The sequence below is a fragment of the Peromyscus leucopus genome, chromosome 15 (assembly GCF_004664715.2).
Source record: "Peromyscus leucopus breed LL Stock chromosome 15, UCI_PerLeu_2.1, whole genome shotgun sequence".
NCBI classification, from domain to species: Eukaryota; Metazoa; Chordata; class Mammalia; order Rodentia; family Cricetidae; genus Peromyscus; species Peromyscus leucopus.
In genome coordinates, this window is record NC_051076.1 from 34,067,373 (window position 1) to 34,078,071 (window position 10,699).

Sequence of the window (10,699 nt, forward strand, 5' to 3'; positions counted from 1 at the left end):
TGTTTTTTAACTCCTGTTCACGACCACATTTCTTTAAATAATACTTTATATAAACTGCCTCCATTTGATCACCTCAGAATAATTTTTCAGTACTTAAGATTTCTGGTCCCACTGCCTCTCCAAATTTATGCTTATTATGGATATTTCCACTTTTGCCTATTCATATGTCATAAAGAACCTGGGACTTTCTCTAAGATGAGAAGCTATTGAAAGGTTGAAACAGGAATGATACAATGTTACAATGTTACTTAAATGTTGTTAAGGTTACACGCTGAAAGCTGTGAGTGAGTGTGCGCAGGAAACTTGCAAGGATGCTATAAAATAGTATTGATAGGATCATGGTAGCTCAGACTGAGTGCTGGAGGTGGTGAGGAGTGATCAGATTTGTGGGATGTTTGGAAGATATAGTTGATGGAACTTGCAAGTAGAGATTAAATGGAGAGTGGAGACAAGGGTGATGGCGAAATCTGAACAAAGAGATAAAAGTAGTATAGGCCATTCTTTCATTCCGGACCATTACACAGGAAAAACCCAAGATTATGTTGCTGACCTATCATTGATGGTAGGAACATTGAATTTCATTGCATGACATGTGATGAATGAAGGTTTTTGAGCAGAAAAATGACATGACCTGACTTACTTCTGACTGCTGACCAGTAAATGGACTGTGAACAAGTCTAGAAGGAAGGATATGGGTGAGACAACTTTTCAGTAATGTAGGAAAGAGATAATGGTGGGTGGAACTAAGGCAGTGGGAGTGGAAACAGTAAGGTGTGGTCATGTTCTGGATATTGGAGAGAGAAATTGACATCTGTTGCTATGGAAGAAAGGAAGAAAAGAGAAGCCAGGATTATTGCAGGGTTCTAACTTAAGCAGCTGGAAGAATAGAGCTGCAATTCACTGGAACTGAAGTGTCTATAGGACAAGCAAGTTTGAGGACCATAAATTAAGGATTTATTATTTTGGGTATGATAAATTTGAAATACCTTTTACAAGTCCAGGTGTAGACAGTCATTGACAGTTATATTTATCAAGATGGTGGTTGGAGGAGTTATTAGAACTGAGTTATAAATCAGAACATTATTGGGACACATATAGTGTTTAAATCCACAAGAATAGAGGAAGATCACAAAATAAGCTTGAATGCTGAGGGCCTAGAGAGCAAGTCTTGGCCTCATGTGATTTCGGATGATGATCACATAAGTAGGAACCAATAAAGACTGGGAAAAAGCAGCTAATGATGTAGGCAGAGGACCAAGAGAGGACCAATGATGGTCCAGAAAACAAAACCAGGAACTTCGGGAATAAAATCATGACCCCCAGGGTCAAATGATGCTACTAGATCAGGTAAGATCAAGAATGAGAATTAGTTATTAATGTGTGCATGTGGAGGTGGAGGGAAGGATGGCATTAAAGATCTTGACAAGAGCAGTTTTAAGGTGTGCTGGGAAAGACAGTCTGAGTGGTGTGAACTCAAGAGACAATGGAAAGAGAAGATACTGAATACTGACAGGTCTGGATGGTTGTTATTATTTGGGGAGCAAAAATATAGGGCAGGAGCTAGGGGTAGAAATGAAGTTGAGGGGTGGATTTTGAACTATGATAAACACTGTGTTTGATTGCTCATAGGAAAGAGATAAACCATGGGATGGAGCAAAGTCCTTGAGAAGGTACCAGTGGATGGATGCTTCAACATAAACATAGGCTGGCTTCAGCTAGAAGTATAGAGGTTCATACACTGTAGCAAGAGGATCAGACCGCTCATTTAGGTGGAGCTGTGGGTAGACAAGTAAGTGGGAGCTTGTGGAAGCTCCTTTACTGATGGTTTCTAATTTCTATGGGAAACCAGAAGCTGGGTCAACAGCTGAGTCTGATAAGGCATTATAGAAGGCTTGAAGTGGAAGGTGCTGTCGGGAGGGAGGGGAGGAGGGAGGTTGAATGATCTGAAATAAGATGGAAGGGCACCACACAGGCACTCAGGAGGTGGAGACTGATATCTCAACTCCCTTCTTTTCCTTACTTTTTGCTGCATACAAAACTCATGAGGCTCATGGCTGTTTACTCTGATTCAATCCTGGATGAGAGCCAAGGGTCAAAGGCAGACAGCATTTTCTGCAGGATGTCTGCTCTTCCTCTCGGTCAGCACTCATCTGGAAGGCTGGCCTTTGATTTTTACTGGCATTTTAAGCGTTCAAATGTGTCCTAAGTCAGGCCAGCAGATAGCAGCTACTCTGTGACAGATGACCATTTCTCCTTATACCAGAGAGGACTTCGGGACCCTCGGAATCCTCAGCCCAGCAGAGCCTGGTGTGAGCAGCCCTGGATATGTTTGCCAGAGGGAGACAGATTTGTGGCTTTCTCTAAAGGAAAAAAGACCATCAGGGAAGGCCCTGGAGAAAAAGTAAAGTTTACATTTGCAGAGTAAAATAGGCTTAAGTTAAAAATTGTCCTTTCTCCCCTCAAATCTCACGAGGTACTTAAGATAGATCAGTTTATGACCTATAATCTTGATGTGTGTTGAAGTCTTCATCCCTCTAAGCAGGAATAGGAAGAATAACAGCATTGCAGTGTGGCATTAATACAAGGACACATTTGAAATAGCATGTCAGATCACAAAGCTCCATGCATTCTAGAATACATAATGATACTGAGGGGTTATTTTTATTACTATGGTAATACTAGGGCTGAGCTAATCATTGTTTCTCTTTTCAGAATTTAAAGAAAATATTATGTGAGTAAAAAGAAAATATTATGTGAGTAAAAAACAAATCTTAATGGAGTGATTAGTGTGGTTCTTTCATAGAGGCAGCATCTGTGCCCATGAGCATATCACAGAAGAGATGTGGGGATAGTGGGAGACAGGAGGCTATGTTTTGTCCGATGAGATCCCTCAGCCAATACAGCACCTACCCAAGCCATTTTACCTTCAAAAAACCCCTTATTTATTTTTGCTTTTTTTTTTAAAAAAAAAATGCAAGACAGTGTCTTGCTATGTAGCCCAAGTTGGCTTTGAACATTGGATCCCCTTATCTCCGGTGCCCAAGAGCTGAAATTACAGGCATGTGCCACCATGCTTAGCTAGGAACTTACTTTTCTTGATGTATGAAATAGATAAAACAGTATCTACCCTTGACATTGCAGCTGAAGGATTAAGTGAAACACTGTATATGATGCACCTTGAGTGGTGTTTAGTACATAGTATGCACGCAACAATGCTGACTGTAACTGATATTTTTGATTCTGGATGTGGAGAAGTCTGTGCTTTTCTTTGTGTTCAGAAGTCCTCTTTTTCTGGGTAGAGCCAGTTTGCCTGTAGCCTCTTCAGGGCTCTCCATTCCATACTATTCCAGTTTCTTCTTCTGGGTGCCTATCACACTTTGCTAATGCTTCATTGCTTCAGTTAATTTTGGAACTATTTTCCTCAGATGTCTGTGTCTTGAACTAGAGTTAAGGTATTAATACATCTATCATTTTCATAGAACAAAACAGATGAAGCGAGCGAGCATCCCACAAATGTTTATAGAATTGAGAGTTCTTTCCAATTTTCAAAGCAGAGAAAGCAGCCAACATTTGGAAGGCATTCATTTATCTTGTCTCCTCAGTTTTATCTATTAGGATGCTGAGGTAATATATGGAAGACACTCTGCTGTGGGCAGAACTCTCTAGAATCCTGTTTCTGCAACTGGCATAGCATATATCACAAGCAGCTAAGATTAACTTATCCATTATTGTCTCTGCAGATGTCACTGTTGTCAGTAACACAGAGACCCTGTCTACCCTGCTTATAATCCAGGGAGACAAGGGACATAAACAGAAAATGACACCTGAACATGTTGCAAGACTGATATTCACAAACCCTCACTTAATGTGACAGCACAAGGTTAGCACACTCAGAGCCAATCAAGAAATTAAAAAATGCAAAACATTGTCCCGGTGTGACCAAAGAGGGCTGGCTGTGCCTTACAAACCCCACACTACTTCCTATGCCAGGGGATCGAAGTAATAGAGCACATAAGTGCCCGGCAAAGGTGTGGAACAGTGGGTGCTCCCCAGGGCAGGCAGTGTGTTATAAAACTGTTTAAGACACACTGGAGACAGGTGTTAGTCACTGGGTCTCCAGGGTCTCAGACTTGTGAAATGGAGGGTCAGCCTGAGGAGACCCCCTCTGGCACCGTGGCTGCTGCTGGGCCTTCCTCTGCTACCAGCTGAGGCTCATGTCATCCATGTCCAAGAAGAGAGAAACGGAAGCTGGAACACACATGACATCAGGCTGTAATGAAGAAAAGTGTGTTCAAGCCCAGGCTTTCCCATGCACTAGCTCTGCGGCCTTTTTTGGGTTAATCTCTGTGACTGTCAATCTCTTAGTGATGATTGATAGGATTGGAGCTGATTTAACAGACCTACTACATATTTGCTGTCTGGCAACATTATTAAGCACTATAAGGCTATGCGACCCATTCTTTCAGATCACAATAAAAAAATTTGCTAACCTTAAACAGGACATTTTTGGTTAAAATGTTCCAATCACATCTAGTTTTGAGCATGGGCTGTCTAGGCCTCTTCTGGGCCTGCCTCAAAGTCTCATGAATTGGTAAAGTTGGCTTCCCTCGGCTCTGAGTCTGCTTGCTGCATCAGTTTAGAAGGTTCTTGAAATCATCCTTAGGGGCAGAGCTGGGACCTGGGAAGACTAAATCATCCACTTGTTTCTACTGTGAAGAAAACAGATCAAGGGCACATGTCCTCCAGACAGTGGGCTAGTGATGTCATCTGCCTTCACAAGAATCACTTATTAATATCTCGGTGACTCACACTGTGACTCTCCAGGCATTTGCTGGAGGGTAAGCATAGGAACAGATGAACAAGAAGACGCAGAGAAGTGGACAGAGACTGAGACAGAAAGCATGTTGAATGGGGCAGTGGCTCTCTTAAGCTGTGAGAGATGAGGAACACGAAGGTCACAGGTGGACTGTGACCTGAGGGGAGAGAGCATTTGAATGAGAATTAGAAAAGAGCAAGGGAAAGTCAAGAGATCGATTTTTTAAAAAAGGAGGGGGGGGCATTTAATGAGAAAGGAAAAGTGACCAGGAGAGGGGAGAAAAGGGTGTTGTTACTAGGATTGAAACCCACGTGATGGGAACGACCAACAAAGGAAGTTGAATTTGCCAAGTGTATCTCGAGGTCAGAGCGGTCCCATAGGGAGGATGCTGAGGAGCATCTAACCTAGGGCTGAGATGCTTTGTGAATACAATGAAATCCATGGTAAAACGGGATAAGTTTAAAGTCCAGCCATTTTGCACAGATCCCCTAAGGTTGACCTGTGGATCCTGTCTCAGGAGTTCTTGTTTGTGCAGGCATCAGTCCATCCAACACAGCAACGAGCAGATGATTGTACCCATCCACATAGTGCTGAGATCCAAAGAATCTAGTTCTCACATCTTCTCCATCACACACCATTTTTAAGTCTGACTGAGGTCATGTTCATGTAGACAATATGCTGACTTTTTTGACAATAGAATTATTGTTGTGAGTACAAATACACACAACACACACAAACACACACATGCATACAAGCACACACACACAAACACATACCTGGTGTGGTGGTGCATGCTACTAATCCCAGCACTTGGAAATTCCAGACCAGTCTCTGGTCTACATATTGAGCCATTCAGAGCTACACAGTGATAACCTGTCTCAAATAAACCAACAATCCCCCAAATCCCGCACACATGCAATACACACACACACACACACACACACACACACACACACACACGCAATACACACACACAACCACATATGAACCCACAAAGGCACAGAAATGCACACACATGCATACACACACACAGAAATGCATGCACACATACAAACAGACATGTATAGACACAGAAACTCAAACATGCATGCACACAAAAGCATAAACAATAAATACACATACAAACAGACATAAACACAAACACAGACACAAACACAAATACATGAAGTCAGACCACCATAAAAGGACACACTAGCACACAAACAAATTCACTTGCATGCACACAACAAAGACACAAACACATGCACAAACACCTGCATCCACAAAAACACATGCACATAAAAACATGCATGTACAAACACATACACACACCAACACACACATGGAAAAACATGGACATGCCCATACAAGTACACAAACACACATGCACATACAGAGACACAGGCACATAAGCACCAGCACACACACAAACACAAATACATGCATACACACAAACAAATGCACAAGCACACATCACACACAAATACATATGTGGAGAAGCACAAACAGGAACATACAAGTGCATATACACACATCATATACCCAAAGACACACACAAATGCATAAACATGCACATACAAATGGACTCACATAAAATACACACATGCATGCATACAGACAACAGATGTGTATACAGATACACACACGGACAAGTGCAGACAAACATGTCCACACATATGCACAAACACACACATACAAACATACACAAAGGCATGCAAGCACACAAGCACACATAGACACACACTGGCACAGGCACACACACATTCATTAACACTTGTACACTAATACCTGCACACACAAAATATACATATAATCACGCATGCAAACACATGCACACACACCCAGAAGCAAACACATAGGCACACACATGCACAGGCTCACACACATAGATGCATACATGAACACACTAACAAACACAAAGTCAGACTCGTAACAACACACAAACACACCGTGGGGAATTAAGGAAAGGGAGAGCTGCAGTCCAGGTGTTCCATGACAGAGATGTGTTGGGATAGCCAGGCTCACCTGACTGTTGGGAACCCGGCCTTTTAGAGCTCAGTGTCGCTCATGTGACCAGTTCCTTGTCCCCCCACGGCAGAGGGGGTAGGTCTCCTGTTTCCCTGTTTCCGGTGCGGGTCTCTGGAGCTGCTTGTCACCCCCTGGGCTTCCATCTTCCTTCCTGACGGACTCTGCTGCTTACCATATGCGCACTTGGCCCCACACTTCTGCCTTCTTTTTATTTTTTCTATTTATTTTTTATTTTTTTGTTTTTTCAAGACAGGGTTTCTCTGTGTAGTTTTGGAGCCTGTCCTGGATCTCGCTCTGTAGACCAGGCTGGCCTCAAACTCACAGAGATCCACCTGCCTCTGCCTCCCGAGTGCTGGGGTTAAAGGCGTGCACCACCACTGCCTGGCCTTCTTTTTATTTTTAAGCACTGACCTTGCAGAACGTGCTTCAGGCTGCCCTCGAGGGTCACTGGCAGGTCCGCTTTCCCTGTTTCTTGTGGTGGATCCTTTTGGGGTCATGCCGCCATGACTGCTGCTGAAACCAGCATCTACCCCACTCAGCCTCGGTGTCTATCATGTCGTCCATACCAGAGCATGTCAGTTTCTTCTGTGCAACATATATTGGACTTGAAACGTTTTCAGAGTTTTACTTCACATATATTGTGTCTGTGTGTATTGTATTCGTGTGTGTGTGTGTGTGTGTGTGTGTGTGTGTGTGTGTGTGTGTGTGTGTGTGTTGTGTGTGTGTGTGTATGAATGTGTGTGCATGTATAGAGGACAGAAGTTGATGCTGGGTGCCATCCACATTTACTCTCCATCTTTTAAAGATGATTTTTAGTAATTATTATTGTTGTTGTTATTAGCTCTTATGATGTAAGTGGGCACGTGCATGCCATGCACATGTGTGCAGATTAGATGTCAACGTTGTGAGGTCAATCCTCTCTTTCTACCTTTCAATGCATTCTGTGGATCAAAGGCAGGTTGTTGGCTTTTACCTGCTGAGCTGCCATGGTCATGGTGTCTTTTTTTACCTGCTGAGCTGCCATGGTTATGGCATCTTTTTTTACCCGCTGAGCCATATGGCTGGCCGCATCTCTACCTTTGTTTTTTAAAAAGTTTCTCACTAAACCTGGAGCTCTCTGACCTCACCAGGCTGGCTGGCAGGATGAACTCCAGGGTTACACCTATTGTGTGTCTCCCGCACTGGTGTTCAGTGCATGTCATCACGCCTGGCTATTTAGGGGGGTGCTGGGGATCTGAACTGCATGCTTGAACAGCAAGCACTTTGCCAGCAGGGGCCATCTATCTCCCTAGACCATACATTGCGTCTTTTGACCCTTACACCAATCCAATGAGTGTTACTACCAAGCTCATTTTATACAAGGCAATTTGGACTCAGAATTAGAGTGGGAAATTTCTGGGGGGTCATCCCAAATCATTTAAATGATAGAAAACCATTAAATGATAGAAAACTTAAACCCAGGACTTATGACCCCCAAAGTCTTTTTGGTGTGGAGATTAAGCGGGGGGCATTTGAGAAGTGCCATAGAAGTGAGATGACTGTTTTGGAAGATGGAAAACGGTTGCGTGTGTGCACAGTTGTGTCAGAACCAGCCGTAGATGCACTGCAGAGGAAGAAAAGAACATATGTAGTGACTCCCCTGGGAAAGGACACAGGTGCCCAGGATACATGCTCTTCCACCTGTGTGCAATTGATCCCAGAGATCAATGACATCAGAGGTCAAAGGCAAAGCCCTCAGCAGCTGTCAGATGTCTCAAAGGGTCTTCTACCACAGAGCTCCTCAGACCCTGAAGGAATGTGCTGTGACATTGAGAGTCACAGCTGCCAGGGAATAGAGCCCCCTCCTTCTTCAAGATCATTTTAGGGTGTGTCTTAGTTAGGATTTCTATTGCTGTGAGGAGACACCATGACCGCAGCAACTCTTATAAAGGAAACATTTAATTGGGGGCTGGTTTACAGTTCAGAGGTTTAGTCCATTGTCATCATGGTGGGAAGAATGGTGACATGCAGGCAGATATGGAGCTAGAGAGTAGCTGAGAGTTCTACATCCAGATCTAATGGCAGTAGAGAATGAGACACTGAGCATAGCTTGAGCATGTGAAACCTCAAAGCCTGCCTCTAGAGATACATGTCCTCCAATAAAGCCCCACCTACTCTAACAAGGCCACACCTCCTCCACCTACTCTAACAAGGCCATACCTCCTAATAGTGCCACTCCCTGGTGACCAAGCGTTCAAATGCACGAGTCTATGGGGGCCAGTCTTATTCAAGTACCACAGGGTGTGTGTGTGTGTGTGTGTGTGTGTGTGTGTGTGTGTGTGTGTGTGTGTGTGTGTGTGATGCTCCAGTCCTTAATTATTTCTTTTCTTCTGTGGACCACTTCACATGGTGCCGCTGTCTGATCTAGGCACTGACAATGACTCAATGATTCCTTTAACCTTGACATCCTATCTTCCTGTGAAATGAGAGCACTTTGGGATAAATGCATGGTTTTTGCATGGGCTAGTGATTGTCAAAGTTGAATAGGTAAAAGAATCTCTCTGGGAATTTGTTAAAATGTGGATTTCCAGGTCTCACCTATCAGATATTCTGAACTCTAATTCTGAGATGTACATTTTAATGAAGCATCTCAGAAAATATTGATGCAAATGATCTTTACATTATACAAGAGAAGCACTGCAATTCATCTGAGGCTTGGTTTATTTTCACTAAGGAATGATGTGGTTTTCTTCATTACATTGCAAATAGCTTGAGTGTAGAACCCCTGTCTATAGGCCTCCGTGTTAGCATAGTGTCCACCATAGAGCAGGTTCAGTTCAGCTACCCATGATTATTGGTACATCTTGGTTAGTCTGAGCTGGGATCTGGAGAACCAGGTTGGCCCTGCATTTCTGCGCTGAAGGAGGGATTGGAGTGTTCACAGTGCTAAAGATCTTGTTGTGCTCATCTGTCATATTGTAAGTCAGTGATTCAAAGCAACAATCATATCACAGTCCCGAGGTACAAAAACCACACAGCTAGAAGATACTAGCTGGCTTCTTCGTGTACTCTAAGAGGACTCAATGACTGTCGAAAGTACATTTTAGCGCCTCTGGCCACCATGGTGGCTGATAGAGAATCTGACTTTTGGTATAATATCCATCTTTCGTACCCATGACAACTAGGACCTATCTACCTCCCACAGAAAACCTAACCATTTGACACATTAGGAATCATTCATAGTCCCCTGAAAAACAACTAGGAAAAAAAAGGACTGTTCCAGACACCATCTTCATAGATGTTCCAGGAGAAATAAAGCAATTTTAGCTCATTTTTAAAGGCAGCCTCAGAAGTGTATCATACTATAGTACCTGGCTGAACAGGGATGCAGGTGGGCTGATTTTTAGAATCTTTTCATCTAGAAGAAAACAAATTAAACCGGGGAGCTATTGGCTCAAACTAAAATTTTGTCTCTGACAGACTGTTTTATCATTTGGCATTATACAAAATGAATATGAATCCCTTGGAAACAATCATTCCTTTTTTAAAAATTGAAGCAAATAAAAAAAACCCTAATATCAGAGTCTCTTACATTGGAAAGAATTCACTGAGCATCTGCAGAGAGGCGTTCTGCTGAGACTCACTTCCCCTTGACTTCCCCACCTATTAAGAAGCAGGATGCTCACTGCTTGAAATGTCAGCAGTACCGGCTGCACCTTCATTTTGTCAATTAAAATTTACACTCTGACCCAATGTAGGGGTATCCATCTGGCTTGCTGATGCTTCTGTGGCTCCTCGTGTAGCTGCATGAGAGGATGCGTGGCAAGCAGGAGAGTCTCCAAACCTCTGCAGGTCTCATCTTCACAAATAAAAATACATGGTCCAAAGGGAGACTAG